The sequence below is a fragment of the Antechinus flavipes genome, chromosome 3 (genome assembly GCF_016432865.1).
Source record: "Antechinus flavipes isolate AdamAnt ecotype Samford, QLD, Australia chromosome 3, AdamAnt_v2, whole genome shotgun sequence".
Lineage (NCBI taxonomy): Eukaryota > Metazoa > Chordata > Mammalia > Dasyuromorphia > Dasyuridae > Antechinus > Antechinus flavipes.
This window is the reverse complement of record NC_067400.1, coordinates 147,731,501-147,751,006: the sequence shown is the minus strand read 5'-3', so window position 1 is coordinate 147,751,006 and position 19,506 is coordinate 147,731,501.

Below are 19,506 nucleotides of genomic sequence, written 5' to 3'. Positions count from 1 at the left end.
ATTTCAATTGTGTCCAAAATCTTCATGTCCCATTTGGGATTTTCTTGACAAAAGATACTAAAGCAGTTTGTCATTTCCTTCTCCAACTCTTTTGATGGATGAGGAAACTGAGACAAAGGTTAAGTGTCAGATTCACATAGCCAGTAAATGTCTGAGGCTAGATTTGAATTCAGGGGATAAGTCTTCCTGATTCCACGTCCAGCATTCTATCCACTGTACCACCTAGCTCAGTATTTTCTATATCAGTATTTTCTAATTTTTTTTTCAGATCCTGGACCAAAAAAAGAAAAAAAAAGTTATGTACTCTCACTTACCATTATACAAACACCATTATAGCTACATTAAAAACAGAACAAAACACTGTTATTATGAACATTTAACTGTAGATTGAAAGCCACAGCTGAAAATGTAACCAAATGCCCATCAACTTGAGACTGGTGATGGTACTTTCTGAAGTAGCTAAAAAAATAATAATGGATGAATTAACTTGTATTCTTGGAATTAATCACCATGCAGCTATGGGGTTTTTGTGGGTTTTAACTACATAAGCCACAGATTATGTTTGACTATAACTAACCTTAACCTAATATCTAACATAGGATACAAATGGCATGTAATCCATGAAGATATCTCCTATTGTATATATCTTCTAAATTCATATAATAATTTATAGTAATTGCCCTCAGATTTTCATTATTTTCTCTACAGAATAAGACAGGTAACACAATAGAATCCTGGGCTCAAAGTCAAGGAGAACTGAATTCAAATCCAGCCTCCGACACTTACTAGTCATGGGACCCTAATTATTTAACTGCTGTCTGCCTCAGTTTCCTTATTTAAAAGGAATTAAAATAAATTCTGGCCTCACAGAGTTTTCATAGGGAACAAGTGAAATAATATTTGTAGTGCCTGGCACATTGTTGTTGTTCTTCAGTCAAGTCTGACTCTTTGTGAGCCTGTTTCCTTACTATCCATGGGATTTTATTGGCAAGGATACTAGAATGTTTTGCTTTTTCCTTCTCCAGTGGATTAAGGCAATGGGTGACTTACCCAGAATCTCACAATTAGTAAGAGAATGAGATGAGGTTGAACTCAGGTTTAGACACAGTACTCCATCCACTGAGTCACCTAGCTGCTTACCTGGTAGGGTAGTAGGCAAACTTAATAAATGCTCATTACCTTACTTCCTTCTCAAAAGGCTTGCTTCTCTGGTACGAATTTGAGGGTTCTGCACCAAGCAGACAAACCTGTTGCCTCTTTCTCTTGTCAGTTGTTTAGAAATTTTAGAAAAGATGACTTAAAAGTAATTTTCTACTCTGTATTTACTGTTTTATCTAGATGATATAAAATAGTATAGGCAATATCACATGGGCTATATTCCTCATTTTAAAGCTAATCCAGGTACTTTTTTTGTTGTTGTTGTTAAATTGGGGGAAGTGGGAATTTCCTGAAAAATGACAATTGAAAAATGATATTCAAGGGATAGCTTTTGGCATATCTATACTGGTAAAAGGGAAAAAAATGTTGAATAACAATCTGATGTATCCTTTTCAACATCCAGTCTGAAAAGTTGATTTAGTTACTTACTTTATTTCATATAGAGAAATATATCACAATTGTTATTCTGAAATTTCTCTAATTGTGAATTTCTGGTTGGCAAAATAAAACCACCAGAGTTAGTCATTATACTTATTGGAGATTCCTGCCAGCTAATTTAAAATCCTTTCTACTATTCCAACATTTGTTGTTCTTCCAATAAGACACTCCTCTGTGGATTTTCACTGACTGTCCCTCATGCCTCGAATGTCTTTCCTCCTCATTGTGATTTCTTGGCTTCTTTTGGCTTCCTTCCTGATAATTCTAAATGCTAGTGCCTTTCTCAGTGACCATTCCCAAGGTATCCTGTACACAACTTATTTGTACACAAACATTTGCAAGTTGTCTCCCCATTGGGATGTGAGAGGAGAAATTGTCTTTTGTCTTTGTTTGTATCCTTAGTAGTACACAGCAGTCATTTAATAGATGTTTACTGACTTATTCAAAATTAGGAACTTAAAAGTCTATGCAAAGGACAAAAATGATACATTTTCTGATTAAATATTTTTTAGTTTTTAACTTCTTTAGGCATTAAATTATATGTAATATTTAAGGTCTTAGGAAGACATGCACTATAACATAGTTTTTAAACATAATGACAATTATTTGAATCAAATTTTGTGTTTCTAGAGAAGCAAGATGATTGATGGAATATTTATAGATGAAAAGAAAAAAAGTTTTAGAGTGAAGTTAGTCAAATAAGTTGATTCAGTGAAATAATTGATTGATTGATCCAGAGAAACCATATAGACATTTTTTGTTTAAATGTTCACATTCTGAAATTATTTTTTTCTGATAATATGGGTGCCTTGGGTTGTTGATTCCCAGTCTGACTTTGAGGTGTTTGGAATAGTAATAATTATAGGAATATAGCTTACATCTTCTTCCAGTGGATTTCATACAAAGAGATTAGGAACCAGAAATCAAGTAGTGATATTTGAATGAGGGCTTAGTAACAAAATAAAAAACAGGTAAACTTCCTCTTCTCTTTACTTCTTCTCAGCCCCTTAGACCAAGAGGTATAGTCTCCCATGTTTATCGTGAGATAAAGGAATACTCTTTACATATCATTGTTTTCTCAATGGAGTACTTACTTGTCAAGACTTTGTCTTGAAACAAATTCAACTCATCTTTTTCTCCTAAACTCTCTCTCCACAGAGGTGCTGCTGTTGTCAAATGTCATTTGACTTCACTCTTTTCATTAAGTTGATCACACTACTAAAATTCATTCTTTTAAACTGATGCTTAAAAAAATCATCATCAATCCCTGATATTATTTACTACTACCATATCTACCATGGACACTAATTAGGATAAAGAAAAATGGTTAAGCAAAACACAAAACAAAACAAACACATCTGACAACTTATATAATGCTACATATCCATATTCCTCTATCTCTATATTGAGGAAATGAATATGTTGTATTTCTTTGCTCCCTCATTTCTACAAAATCTTTATGAGAATACTTTATGCAGACATAGAGAGTATCTTTTATGAGAACACAAAGAAACAGGTTTTTATAAGTGATCTTCTACGTCTTTATGTCTACATAGTTGATTGAAGGGTATAGATATCCCTCTATTTACTTGTTTAATGGCTTGGCAAAGCAGAATTTAACCTTAAAGGTTTTCCTTAAACAAGTTAATACATATGTTCAAATTACACAAAATTCCACAAAACTACTTAACTATGGATATTATTGTTCAATGATCTACTGAGAGTTTACATCTAGAAATGGATTAAATAGAGAAATATATGTTTGCTAAATATGTTTGCCACTGTTTGAGGCAGTTAAGTAGTGCTGTAGGTTGAGTACTGAGCTTGGAGTCAGGAAAATCTGAATTCAAATCCAGCCTCAGACACTTACTGGCTGTGTGATCCTGGCTAAATCACTCAATCTCTGTCTGCTTTAATTTCTTCAACTGTAAAATAGGGATAATAACAGCATCTACCTTGCAGTATTGTTGTAAAGATCAAATGAGATAATATCTATAAAGTACTTAGCACAGTGTCTAGAAATACTAGGTATTATATAAATGTTTATTCCTTCTCCTCTTTTCTTCCTCCCTCCCACCCTCTTCTGTTTTCCACAGAAAGCTATCCTGCTGAGGTTTCCCAAATGCTTCTGGTTGCAAATCACCAACAAATATATTAACCCCTTGAACACTACACAGGCTCCTCAGTGAAATCCACAATGAAAATGGTATAAATATCATAACTGGGAAAACAAAGGAAGCAAGAAATATATATATAGCCAAGATTATGTCATGCAATGACAAAAAGCACATTAAAGAAATTTAAGATGTACATCTTAGAAAAATTCTAAAGAAAAAAGACATTGAAATGACTAATTAGAAAAACCAAAATGGATGATCTTGGAAAATTATGCAGTGTTTTTAATCTAGATATCTTGTTGCTACAAATGGCCATCTCTTCAACTCAAGTATCTTTTCTAATTTGTTCTATGTTTGTAAATAAAGGAACATCATGATCTTAGAGGAATTAAATTAGAAACTTCTTAAAGGACCATGGATAGGTACATGTAAGCTACAGAATAAAACCAACAGCAGTTTGTATTTTTTAAAAAAAAAGGTAGATTAAAATCATTAAGGAAAGAGACATATGACTGTAAAAAGTGGCTATTTCTCTAATAAAAATGAGAAATAACAGATACAGTAAGTGGTATACTAGTATTCTCAAAGTAGAAAAGCAAAAGAAGACCTCCAAAACTTTGAGGAGGCCCTTCTAGACTATTTGGTAAAACACAGATTATAAGGAGTAACAAAGAACGGAAGAGTTACAAATGGTTCAATGGAGAGAATATTCATCCCAATGAAATCACAAATCTTTCAAAGTATTAAAATAATATAAAGGAACAACTAAATTGGATCAGCCATTTAGTAATCTGACATGCTACTCAGGGCTCTGTTAGTCTGACAAAGAATTGATCTGACCATGAGATTATAAAATCAGTGTATCATGTAGATATGGGTACAACTAATATTACAATGCTTTTAAAATTGACTTTAAAAATGTAATTCCATGCTGTGATTGTAAGATGGAATAAATAACACCACAAAATTTGCCTGAAGTACTAGAACATTAATGACTTATAAGATTGTATGATAGCTGGACAAAGCATGACCTTAATCAGAAATCCCATTTTACATATATCTGTTCAAAAGACTAGACATCTTGTTCAAAGACTTCACCCATAAATAAAGAAAAGAGGGAATTGTTCACAGTTCACTTCCTGTTCACAGGAAGATTACTCCCCTAATAATTTAATCTATTTAATATTACAGAATCTCAGCATTTTAAGGAACTTAAGTTTTTTTTAAACCTCTATAAGAACAAATTTCTTTAGACCATATCTGTCAAGTTAACCAGGCTTTACTGGGCTTATCAAATGAGATAAATACAACGGCTCTTTGAAAAATTTAAAGCATTATATAAATGCTTTTATTATTGTTATTATTATTATTATTTACTTGAAGACCACCAGGAAGAAGCCCTTCATGTCCCAAGACACTTTTGGACAACACTAAATGTTTATAAGTTTTTCCTGACACTTAGTCTAAATCTGCACCTCCTCTGTTCATTCTTCCTTCTTTCTTGCTGGGCCAAGTAGACTGATTCTCCTACCTTTTCCATGTATTATTTCTTTATATTTTTAGAAACAGCTATCATGTCCACTCTTAGATTTCTCTTTTCCAAGATAAAGATCTTCAATTTCTTCAAACAGTTTTTACAGTGCATGAATTCAAGACCCTTCTCATCATCCTTTTTGTCCTCATTTTGGATATTTTCTAGATCATTGATAAGCTAACATCCAGTATTCAGAACTGAACATAACATCTCAGACATGGCCTGAATAGGTCAAAGTACAGCAGGACTTTCCTTAAAAAATGAAATGTTATCTCTCTTAATACAACCTAAGAGTGTATTAGCTTTTTTTTTTTTGCTTGCCATATCAAACTGTCAATTCATATTGAGTATTGCACTCCATTAAAACACCAATATCTTCCTCACATGAATTGGTGTCTCACCTATATTACACTTCCTGACTTACTATTTTAAATTCAATTTATGACTTTATATATTTATCTTTATTAAATTTAACTTTATTTGTTGAACCTAATGTTTCATCAAGGTATTTTTTGATTCCTATACCATACTGGCTATATCTCTTGGCTTTGTCTGTCATCTGCAAAATTGATAAGCATGTCATTTCTGCATTAAAAAAGTTTTATTGATGCTTTTTATTTTTTTCTATCATGGAAATTTCCCACTAGCTATTTCCCTCTTTCCTACTACCACTATAGACTGTATTCTGGTCTCAAAGTCAAAGAATTAAGTAAAGCCAATTGACATCTCTATCAAGAGGTGTCCTCTGGAAGGAATTTGTGACCAAAGAAGAACTAGGGATTATTGATCACAAAATAGAAAATTAAGTTAAAAAGTTTTTGTACAAACAAAACTAATGTAGACAAGATTAGAAGAGAAGCAATAAACTGGGAAAACATTTTTCCAGCCAAAAGTTCTGATAAAGGCCTCATTTCCAAAATATGTAGAGAATTGGCTCAAATTTATAAGGAAGCGAGCCATTCTCCAAATGGTCAAAGAATATGAACAGACAATTTTCAGATGAAGAAATTGAAACTATTTCTATGCATATGAAAAGGTGCTCCAAATCATTATTGATCAGAGAAATGCAAATTAAGATAACTGAAATACCACTACATACCTGTCAGATTGGCTAACATGACAGGAAAAGATAATGACAAATGTTGGAGGGGATATGGGAAAACTGGGACACTGATACATTGTTGGTGGAACTGTGAATAAACCCACCCATTCTGGAGAGCAATTGGAACTATACTCAAAAAGTTATTAAACTGTGAATACCCTTTGACCAGATCCAAAAGGAGGAAAAGGGACCTACATGTGCAAAAATATTTGGGGCAGCCATTTTTGTAGTGGCTAGGAACTGGAAATTGAATGGATGCCCATCAATTGCAGAATGGTTTGGTAAATTGTGGTATATGAATGTGATGGCATATTATTATTTTGTATTAATGACTAGCAGGATGATTTCAGAGAGTGGAGAGACCTACATGAATTGATGCTAAATGAAATGAGCAGAACCAGGATATCATTACACAAGACAACAACAAGATTATACAATGATCAATTCTGATGGATGTGGCTCTCTTCAACAATGAAAATGATTCAAACCACTTCCAATTGTTCAGCAACAAAGAGAATCAGCTACACCCAGAAAGAGAAATATGAAAAATGAGTGTGGACCACACATAGCATTTCCACTCTTTCTGTTATTGTTTGCTTGCATTTTTGTTTTCCTTCTCAGTTTTTTTTTACTTTCTTTCTAGATCTAATTTTTCTTGTGCAGCAAGATAACTATATAGATATGTACACATATATTGCATTTAACATATACTTTAACATATTTAACATGTATTGGACTACCTGTCATTTGGGGGTGAGGGTGGGGGAAAGAGAAAAAGTTGGAACAGAAGGTTTTGCAAGGCCCAATGTTGAAAAATTACTCATGCATATGTTTTGTAAATAAAAAGCTATAATAATAATAAAAAAAGAGCTTTCCTCTGGAAGCAAAATTAATCATTGCAATTAATCTGGGTGTGGTCAATATTTATATTCATAGTATTGGATAGGATGAATACATGAAAAAGCAGTTAAGGCCAAGTTAATGGAATGAAAAGATTGTATGGAGGAAAAAGACTGAGGTATAAATGGAAGGATAGCTGGGGCTAGCTATACTCAGAAGGCAATGACACATTTATCAATTAGGACAGATTGGATCAGAGGATGAGCGTTTCAGAGCTGAAAGCCTATAGAATTAGAATGTGGAGGGACTTTGGGATAATTTAGTTCAACACCATTGTTCTGTAGATGGTAAGACTGAGTATTAAATGCTTTGCTCAAAATTGCATTTCAGTAAGCTATCATAGACACTGTAGTTACTGTTTTCTTGGTTCTGTTTCTTTTTATTGTGCTTATATTTGTTTAAGTCCTCCTATGTTTCTAAAATTACCATGATAGATTATTTCTTATACTTCAACAATGTCCCATTACATTAATATATTATTTTTTGTTGAGCCATTCCCCAGTTGATGAGAAACCACTTTACTTCCAGAAATTTTGGTAAATAGGACATGTTTTCTAACTTTAACTCTTTTGGTTATATGCTTATTACTAGGACCACTATATCAAAGGGTATGGAAATTTAATTATTTTTCCATTTTTTTCTAGTTAATTATAATTTCTTTTAATAATTGCACATTGTTCTGTCTTAGCATGCTTGCTAGTTTGATGGATGAGATTAAATCTGCTATTTTCATTTTCTTTTTGGTGATTGGGGTATTTTCCATATAGTTGTTGATGGGACAATTCTTTAGAAAACTTTTATATTCTCAGACCACTTATATATTGTAGGATAATTTTTAATCTTTTAAATTGATTTTTGTATATATATATATACACTATATGTATATAGTGTATATATATTTACACACACACATATAGCTATATATGTATGTATTTAAAGAGGCAGTGTGGTATAGGGAGTAGAAACTTGGTTTGAACTAAGAAAACATCGGTTCAAGTCTCACCTCTGATACATACTGGATATATGACACTAAGCAAGTCATTTAACATCTTAATACACTAAACCTCCTAAAATGATAGATTACAAAGAAGGAGCATTGGACAAGGGATTTCCTCAGTCAGTTATTCCTTATATTAATAAAATCATAGATCCAGTTTCTCTCTGTCTCTCTATTTCAGTCCATCTGTCTGTCTGTCTGTCTGTCTCTCCTCTCTGTCCCTGCTTTCCCCTCTTTGTCTCTGCATACACATACACATTCACACTCACAATAAGTACATATATATGCATATATTTATAAATTTCTTGTGTATCTTGAATATCAGACTTTTATCAAAAACATTTATTGCAAAGAGTCATTTTCTCACTTGATAGGTTCTTATCCTATTCTGGTTGCATTGATTTTGTTTGTTCAAAAACTTATAATTTTATATAATTGAAATTATATATTTTGTCTTTTGTGATAATTGCTTGTCTCTTGTTTAGTTAATAATTCTATCCCTATCCATATAGCTGCAAGTTACTTCTTTCCATTCTCCTCTAATTATTTTTATAATGTGATCTTTTATATTCAGATTGTTTGTGCATTTGAAACTTACTGAGGCAGATGATAAAAGATATGTGATCTAAACCTATTTTCCACCAAATTGCTTTCCCATTTTTTCAGTAATCATTTTTGAGTAGACAGTCAATTCTCCTTTAGTTTGCATTCTTAAAATTATTTAATACTGGGGTACAGAATTTGCTTGCATCTAGGTCTTGGTTATTTATTCTGTTCCACTTATGCACTTTTCTATTTTAAAAATAATATTGTATAATTTTGATGACTATTATTTTGAAATATCATTTGAAATCTGGCAGTGCTGTCACCTTAATTCTTGCTTTAAAAAATCATTATTTTCCTTTAAATTCTTAACTTTTTGTTTGTCCAAAAGGATTTTTAAAATGTTTTTGAATGGTTCTATAAAATAACTTTGCAGTTCAATTAGATGGCCTAAGTTTACAAATTAATTTAGATTTAAACCATCTAAAAACATTATCTCAAAGCATCAAGAAATTAACCAAATAAGTAAAGCAAAAATAACAATAGAAAGGGGAAAGAAATTCTAATAAAAAAGTCTTAAAAAATAAGCAAAGATGGGGCAGCTAGGTAGCACAGTGGATAAAGCAACAGCCCTGAAGTCAGGAGGACCTGAGTTCAAATTTGATCTCAGACACTTAACACTTCCTAGTTGTCTGATCCTGGGCAAGTCCCTTTATCCCAATTGCCTCACCAAAAAAAAAAGAAAGAAAGAAAGAAAAAGAAAAAACAGAGAGAGACAAAAGAAATGAGTAGATAAAAAAGAGAACCCAATGAAAACAATAAATACAATGATATAAAATAAAGAGAATTATATCAGAGGCTAGGAATAATGCTTCAATAAAGAGGGACTCAAAAATGAGATTCAATCTAACATCATAATCTCAGAGTGGTTGAAAATCTTAAAAGAATTAAAGAAAAATATTAGACAGGAAATTAAAGATCTAAAAGAAGAATTTTTTAAAAGCAAGCAAAAAATTGATTACTTAAGAGTATGTTGAGATCATTATAAAACAATTGGCACTAGGAAAAAACACAAAACATACAGAAATGGAACAATGAGATAACAATACAAGCAACTACCAAAAAAAAAAAAAAAACCCAGAAAAAATGAGAATCCTTAAGGTGTCTAGAAAGCAAAATAACTTTGAAGATAGAGCTAATCAAAGCGAGGATCATCGACTTGCCAAAAAAACATAATGAAACCAAAGGCCCAAGTATTGTATTTCAAGAAGTCATATAATTCAAGAATTTAACAAACATTTATTAAGTGCCTACTCTGTGTCTGACACTATTCTAGAAAAAGAAAGCTCTTGCCTTCAAAGAGATTACAATCCAATGGGGGAAACAATACAAAAAAGGATGCTGGTAATGGGGAATACCATGGAGTACCTGGAGCAGTCATCTTGTTCTGTGGAGTTCAAACCAAGTAAAGCTGCAGATGTAAAGTGAAGGATGACCTAGAAAGTTCAGATCCTAATCTCTATAAAGGAAGGCTTTGAGAGGAATGTAAGTGCTTCAGCTACCAACTCACCTGTCAGAGAAGAGGAGATTGAGGGAAATGAGAAGAGGTTGAGTGTCCAAAGATGAGTTAAATGGTGTGATGGTGAGATTTTAGACAGTTGCCTCATCCTGGGTATCTTGTTCCTGCAGAGTTCAAACTAAGCAAAGTTGCACATCGAAAATGAAAAGAATATAGGAAAGTTGCCCAATTATTTTAAATACAAAGGAAAATAAAGTTCAGTAGATTTTATAGCATGTTATTAGAAAGGAATTCTAAGTCTGTCTCCCTGTTTTAGAGCTTTCATGTTAAAAATTTTTTTTTTACAGTCAGGAGGGAGGAGGTATGTTAACACCAAGTTTGAATCTTGCAGGACTACTTATTCATGAAAAATTAAAGAAAAGCCTAGAATATGATATAGCTAAAAAGCAAAGGAAAAAAGTTTTGATCTTATATCTTAAAAAGATTACCATATATAAAAAGAGGCAGCCTTTCAGTAGGCTCATAAATTTTCAATTATTCCTTCAAAGAAAACCAGAAATGGGGCAGTGTTTTGAAATACAAACTCAGCAAACAATGGGTATAAAAGCTATATATGAGGAAAGTCTAGGTGATGACTCAATATAAACATACTTTAAAGAAAAGAGAACATTACTGTCCCTTCAAAATTCAACATTATCTGAGAGTCACTGAGGAAACTTAGAAAAAATAGTAATGTGTTGATCCCCTGACAAGTAATCAGACAGAAGGCTCCACTAGAAAGGAAAGCAAAGGGGGAAGTCATTAGAATGATCCCTGGTAATTCAATTATAATTATCCACATTTATATGATAATTTCATTTTTATAAATAACTTTCCTCATACTAACTCATTAAGCTCATTTGTATATCATTTCCTCTATTTTACCTATGAGGAAATTGAAATTAATAATGAATTACCTAGGGTCACTCAACTAGGAAGTGTTAGGATAAAAAACCAAACAAATCCATGTCATCAAACTCAAAGGGTAGTATATTTACTAGTATATCACATTCCCTTTCAATTTCCATATCAATTCTTTTAATATTATTAAACCCTATGTTTATCATTATAAAATTAACATTATAAAGCTTTTCTTGCCCATCCCTAAAACATTTTTAGAGGGTAGGAAGATTAGTAGGAGGCATCACAGTATAGTGAAGGGAACATTAGGCTTGAAGTTTGAAGACCTAGCATCTGGAGGGGTGGGAAGTTATTTATATCAAGGTTTCTTAACCCTAATCTTAGATGATTGGCTTATATATTTATCTAATAATGTATATTACTAGTATATATACGAACACAATCTCTAATATACTCTCTCAGTTCTTGGGAAGAGAAGACCCAAACTTAAAGTGTTTGCTACTAAAATTTTGCCCCATCATGTTCATTTCCAAATGTATGTCCCCTAGTTTAGTTGCTCTTTAGCTTGCAGGTCATAGCATCTCAGCTGTTTGTGATCAATCCAATGCTTGGCTAGGTTAAATACGTTAATATTCGCAGTTGGCTTTTTCCCAGGCTTGGCCATTGACCCCTTTGTAACTTTTGAAGATTAGTCATTTTTCCGCTTCTTTTGAAACTTGACATTTCTGAAACTCATTCACCTATGAGCATTAGGGAAAAAAAAAGGAATGTTATGATTACAGAAGAAATATCAGTGCCATGTATTAAAGACAATATGTTAGTCTGAATGTAGGTTACTGGTTCTATATCTCTGATCTACTTAAAGATTTACTACTATTCTTGCTTTCTTTACCACCAAGGGAAAGAGAATGCATTTTTGCTTGTTTGTGACTTTCATATGTTCACTCTGTTCTGACTCAGTAGTAAATTAAAAGGCTCCTTTTCACTATGAAATGGACAGGAAACAGTTATAGAATACTTTTGCATTCTTTGAATCAGGGGAAGACTCTGTACATTATGAATCATCATGTAGTTCTGTAAAATAGAGTTAATAAAAGATCAAACAAGATAATTCTACACAGCAGAGTGCCTGGCACATATTAAACATTGTATAAATGTTAGTTGTTATTGTTGTTGATATTCTAACAAGGCTCACATGGAATAGCAGGAGGTAGTGCTCCCTGTGCATACACTGAGGATTGTACCTTCACTATTTCCTCAAAATTTGTGAATTGAGACCTTAGAGTTTATCTAGTTCAATCTCCCCATTTTACAAATTAGGAAATTGAGGTCCAAAAATGTTGAGTGATTTTTCTAAGGTCAACAAAAGATCCAGACCTAGTCCAATGAGTAATTGATGATGAGAGATTGGCTACATAAATCTGTATATCATCTGCATAAAGATAACAGGATGAAGTTTACTGTATAATTTGCTAGAGCCTGCTCTAATCCCTGGCAATGACTGCCTTGCCCAAAACCAAATCCAGGAAATCATCCTGGATTTTCCTTGTATCTACTTTAACTATGAAATTCTTGCCTCAGAGAGTAAAGTATAAGAATACTTATTCCATGTCCATATCAATTATATATAACATGTATCAAGGGGGGAAATTTTTTAAGGATCCTGACCTCTCACCATCCCATCTGGAAATCTGGACCAGTTGCTGGTCCATTATACTATGATGATTCATGTATTCTTGAAGACATGGAAAGCTTAGGGTCCGATGTAGGAAAATGAAATCACATTTGGTAGAGAGCATGAAAGATCTCTTCATATATTGCATCCCCATTTGCCACAAATTTATTGATCCCATTTCTTTGTTCATAGTTGCTATCTCTGTATCCTTATTTATTAAAATCCATTTTAGTGGGTTTTGTTCTTTTATATGGAAATAGGGACATTATAAATGCTGCTTTAAGGAGCATTCCTCTATTCAGGATAGGGATAATAAGTAGACATACATTTTCTAAAATTGTGCTTTAGGATTACATGCAATAGAGTAAGAAAGAATACATTCTCTGACAGAGACAAAGGGAGTCCTCAGAACAAGTCAGTTAAGCCAAAAGACATATTTCTGGAGATGGCATTGTCCAGTCTCTATTATCTTCTCATCTGACATTGTTTCTGACTTGAAGTTTTAGATTTGCAATTGAGTCTTCAAATAGGTAAAATGAAAAATTAAGAGACTGTCAGAATCTGATGAGAGACCACTTAGATTTAGGCTGGAATATTATAGGGGTCTTATTTTTAAGCATCAAAATGTTAGTTTACATGAGGTTCAAAATATGATTTGCAAAGATGACCCAAATCTCATGAGAGCAGATAGACTGTCCAACACACATACATTTCCCTAGACAGCCTTTTTTTTCTCTTCCCCAGGAGGAATTAGAATAGATATGCTAAAAGGTTGTACCTCTTTCAGTGCCGATTCTCCCTGTAAGAAAGTGCTAAACTGCAGCTGGTGATAGAAAGGACTGATAAGCCTGTAGAGTCTGTGCTACCGCCTGCCTCCATGTGTGGCTGCTCTTTTAATATGTCTGAATACTGGGTGAGGGGCTGTCTATCTGTAACCAGACCTTACTCTGAAGAAGTCCCATGGCCAGAGAGGTTGGTAATATAATGAATAGTCTTATCATTGCCAAGATCTTTACAACAGCTCAGATGACTTTTTAATTGTAGCTTAATGCATTTAATTATGGCAACTCTTCCCCATTTTCCAGTATGATGTATTAATATTAGAGATCATTAACATAACTAAATTGGCATAATGATATAGTGTATTTAATGCCCCAGTTACGTTAAGACCTGCTTTATAATTTGGCTCTTTTGTTATTTGACTATAGCAGAAGCATGCATGATGCTCAACCCAAAGCAAAAACTGCATGCAACTACTTGTACTCATCTCCCTTATTAAATTATTGATACAGAAAAATACAAAATGTTAAAGCTTACACATCTTGGGATGACATGTAAGTCAACATGGCTTTTTACGTACTTGATTGGTATAAAAGTTAGAAAGCTTTGACTCTTATAAAGGATTTTATAATTAGAGAAGACTATATTTTTTCATCTGCAAAATACTCATGCTTAGGGATAAAATGAGAAATGCGATATGTTCCATTCTGTTTGCAATGGTTATACCATTTTAATCTCTTAAGTTCAATATATATCCTCTAGCAGACTATACTTCTAGGATTTCATTTTTAGATCCTTAAGGCTGCATATATCTGTCAAGCCGACATAATGAATTTAAAGTGCTAATGCCTAGAAGACCAGAAAAACATTGAAATATATCCTTGGTTGATTAAATTACCACCTCCAGCTACTTTACATCCTTATGTCCAAACAGATTTCCTTTTTACTTACCAAGTACCGGATCTGGAAGATGTGCAAGATGTAATTTCATGGCAAAAAAAAAATATGCATGTCTTTAGAGGAGCATTTTATTTAAGCACCTTTTAAGGATGTACAGTAGCTTCTGTGATAGGACTCAATTGATTACATACCTTTCAATTACACCCAACCTGCAGGTTCACCTTAGGACCTAACAAGTTGCTCTCCTGTTCTTTTCTTTGAATTGACTTTATGTTAAAAATCTGGAGTGTTGGATGGAACTTTTTATCATAACACCACATGGAGGGGAAAAAAATGTCGATATGACTTGCCCAATGAGAATACGTGAAAAAGAATAAGCAAGTATTTACAGAGTGTTTAGTGTTGCTCCCTTAGTTCTGCTCCCATTGAAAGATTGACAGTGCAAGTGGCAAAAGCAACTTAGTCTCTGATCCTAAACTAGAGGCTCTAGTCATCTTACCAGGGTTAGACTCTATTTATTGTCATCTAACTCTCAAATCATTTGAAGAAGTGACCAACAAAATTATACTGGAAATAAACCATTAATATTCAATTCAAATTGTGCGGGAGTGGGTCAATGAAGTTGAAAAGCATTGTTTTCCTGTTTTCAAACTCTACTTTTGCAAAAATCATAATGAGGTTTGAAAAGAAAGCTATCTATGCTTTCATCCTTACTTATATTCAAAGAATAGCAAATTCCCTTGTTCTTCTTTCTATTGTCTTCTATACAAGACTATTAGTTTGAGTCCACACATTTTCACATCAACTAAAACAAACTATTTTGATAAACACACATGTCAAATATTAGATGAATGAGCAAATAAGAGGAGGAGCAGGAGCTGGATTTGGAGGTCAGGTCTCTAGTAGATGTGCCTTAAATACCACAATGTTTCCAAATCACCAAGTATTAAATGGGTAACAATTTAAGATTCTTCATATTTCTTTTATCATTCACACGAGAACAATTCCCCTGAGGAGGTTTCCAAAAATAAAAGTATTACATTTGCAAAAGAAAGTTGCCAGCACCCCAAATCCATGCAATAGAATAAACCCAGTAAGCTCAATGGTTAGACTTCAAGGTGCTTGGATGTTTGAGGCTAAAACTAAAGAAGGCAATAAATGTGAAATGAAATGACAAGTATCCAAGGAAGCAAAAAGCAGGGACGGGAGGAAAGAGGGCAGATTTGTAGTGCTTTGAAATGAAACGTTATAATCCCTCCAACAATCCTGTTGACTATGAGCTATAGCACCAAGAGTACAACACAGAAAAAAAGATACATTGTGGGATAAACAGCTTCTTAGAGGTAAAAATGAATGGCCCAAATAGATGAATAAGTTGACACAATGGAGAGAAAAAAGAAATGAGTCAGTGGCAATATAAGAAAAAAGGTAAAAGTGAACAGAGGACAGAAAGGGAGAAAAGAAAAAAAATGTAAATGAGTGAGACAAAAAAGCCCAAAGAAGAAAAAGAAAAAGAGAACAAGAGGGGGAAAGAAGTAATATTTTCCTTGATAAAAATGCACAAAAGGGAAGATGAACTTTGTTCTTTTTCTCTTTCTACTCTCCTCTCTCTTTCTGCTTTTCGCCTCGCAGCACGCCAGCCTAAGCTGAGAGCTGTAATGTCATTAAATTGCAAATGCTTTTTCATTTCCGACACACACTGTTTACTTATCTGGCAAAAACATATGTTGGAAGGAATCCGTTAAATTCTGCCCATTGCCTTGGGTAAAAGTGCAATGGAAACGGACCCACTGAGCTCCTTCTTTCTTCTTCTTTTAGCACTTCCCTTATCTACAAGACTGCTTCGCAGAAAACTGGCTAGTTCAATGAAAAATGAAGATACAGCAGGAGATTAGAGAAGAACACTGAGCAAAAAATTCCTGGAGAGAGGGTCACTCCATTGCAAATGATTTCACTCCTCTAGATCTGCATAAATTACTATTTTTAAGGCATCTCCAAAGTCTGTATATTTTTCTCACTCTGTCAAACATTTAATTTCACGCCCCGTGTTCTGAATATGCTAAAATGCATATCTCTGATGCACCTTTAAGCCAGAAAAACGAATGCAAAATTGAAGATAAAATGATGTGATTTGCACTACAAGCCTATTACTTGAGGTATTTACATATAGTTTACCTCTGCAGTTCTGAGAATGATTTATTAAAAAAAAAAAACTGGATTAAGCTCATATAAATATGTATAAATCTTTGTTTAGAAAATAGATTTTGCAGCTGTTGTGTCAAAAAGTTCTTTAAGATTCTGTGAAGAATTTTCCTTTTAGCATGCTTTAAGAAAAAAAAAGGGGGACAGAATTTGACATTCTGCTTGGCAGGGAAAAAAGCCCATTCCACCATCCAGTATTTATAAAGATTCCTTTTATTGCCCGTCTTTGCCCAAAGCAGCTTGGCCCCTCCTCACTCTTTATTATACTTATTTAATTTTCATTCATTCATTCTTTTTTTTTCTTATTTGCTTGGGCCAAATAATAGTGTCCTGGATTAGCTAAACACAAATTAAATATCATTGTGTAATGACTGAAACAATTGTGGGAATCTTGGACCTGCCCCCAGTCCAGTTATCCCCTCCTCTTTCCCAAACATATTTTATATCTGGATTCTATATTCAGGTGTCTCACTGAAATCAATGATTTGAGCTGGGGAGGAAGAAAACTTTCCCTGATTATTTTTTAAATGATCATTATATCATTTTTGCAAACAGATGTTTTATTCCTCAGGAAACAAATGAACAAAAAAACCCCACCATAAGTGGTTCTTTTAAACTATATGTATATATGTTTACACACATAGGTATGTGCATGTATGCACATATACACATATCTATACATATACATGCAAACACACATACATATATGTCCCTTTTTCTTCCACCTTTTTAAATCATTAATTTTACTCTTTTGTTAGAAAAATGCTTCACTTAGTACTGGCCTCTTGCTTTCTTGCTGTTATACCCTTGTTTCTCTGTAATCATTTGGGGGCAGAGAGAGAGATGTGTGGGTGACTCTATGCTATTTTTTTTCAAAACCCATATCATTTTGATTTTTGGAGAGCTTCAATAAACAAATTGACTAATTATAAACTGAACACATATTAGATTCTGCAGATACTTTAGATAAAGGAAGGGCCAGGTTTCTAGGATGTCCCTGCAATGATGCTAGGGGCACAGTTTTTCTCTAGAAGCAGAGAGTGGGAAGAACTATTACTTCAAAGCTAACATTAATCCTTTTGCAATTAAAACAAGAAAGGGATGTTTACAGGCATTGGATGGCTTTGGGTAAAGATAGGCGTTTGCTTACAAAGATCGAATTATAGTTCCAGTATGCTGCACCTGCTTAAAGTTGTGTAATGACAACTTAAAATAATGAAACTTAGAGTCATTTTCAAGAGTAAAGTCATTCTTCTTGCACAAAATGGCTTAATGATCCCCCCTAGTGGTCCTTTTTTTAAAACTATTCCTCAGAAAGTATTCATGTGAACACTCCAGTTTCAAATCACTGCTGAGACTACTGTGCTAGCTAGTTCAGGTTCACATTATGAAAACTGGGCAATTAAAGATAATGCCAGATTACTAACTTTCTCCAGTTTTTTTGTCTTCAGAGAAGAACCCACTAGCTTTGTGTAGCCTTAGTTTTATCTTATTTTATTAAGTCAAAATAGAACTGAATAACTTCCAGAATTGGATATGATATAACTGGATTTTTTAGTACTTCTGTTTATGTGTTTTGGATGGGGATAAGGGGGACCTTAAAAGAAGCCTGTAAATATGGGGAGTGAAGAAGAATTGAAACAGCAAAGCAGAAATGCTTGTTTGTCCTTCAAGAAGGTTTGTGCCCATGTTAGTGGCTTTGAATAGACTGTCATGTTTAGGACAACTTTAGGCTTGTTCAAAAGGTCAGTGAATTGGAATCAGAAGACCTGGGTTGAATTAACAAATCTCCAAGAATTTATTAAATACTCCCCATGAGTCAAGGAGTGTCCCAAATTCTGGAACACACAAAATGGCAAGAACTAGGTGTAAGTACTCCAGCATCTAGTATTCTAAAAAAGGAAACAACATACAAAAATTAAGTAGTTAAAGGATTAATATGTAGATAGATGAAAGACATTTTGGAGGGTGAAGCAAATGAGAAAAAAGTCTTCTGGAGGAGGTGGAAGTTAGGTTTTGAAGGACGTCAGAGAAACTAAAAGGCACTAGTGAGTGAGTAGAACATTCCAGAAGTTAAGGGAGTACAATGTCACAGTCTCAAGATAGAATATCTTATTCAAGGAATTACAAGTCGGCTAGTGTCACTGGGACATGGATTCATGGAGGAGAATGAAATGTAAAAGGTAAGAAGGAGCCAGGTTATAAAAAGCTTTAAATGCCAAACAAAGGAGTTTATATTTGATCCTCGAGGTAATTGAGAGCCACTGAATTCAGAGCAGGGGAATGACATAGTCAGACTATGCTTTAGGGAAAAAAAAAAAAAAAAAAAAAAAAAAAAAAAACCTTGGCAGCTAAGTGAAGGATGGATTGGACTGAGGAGTGGCTTGAAGCAGGGAGACCAGTTAACAGGCTATTGAAATAGTCCAGGTGAGAGGTAACAAAAGTCTGCCTAGAGTTGTGGATGTATGAGTGAAGAGAAGGGAATGTATACGAGAGGTTGTGATGGTATGCACATTAGGAAACAGTCCCACTTTCCTCCTGCCCCTTAGCCCATCAGATAGGGACATCACAGAAGCTCTTTATGCTCCCTCTTAAGAGCTTTCTTTATATGGAAAGCAAGTAGTGATAGAAATTCGCTAAGTGTTCCCATAAACACAGGACCAGCTCCTACTCTATCACTAAATTTTGTTAACTCTATCTTAATCTTTATTGGATTCTTCTCCTGCTCTCTAACCCTACAT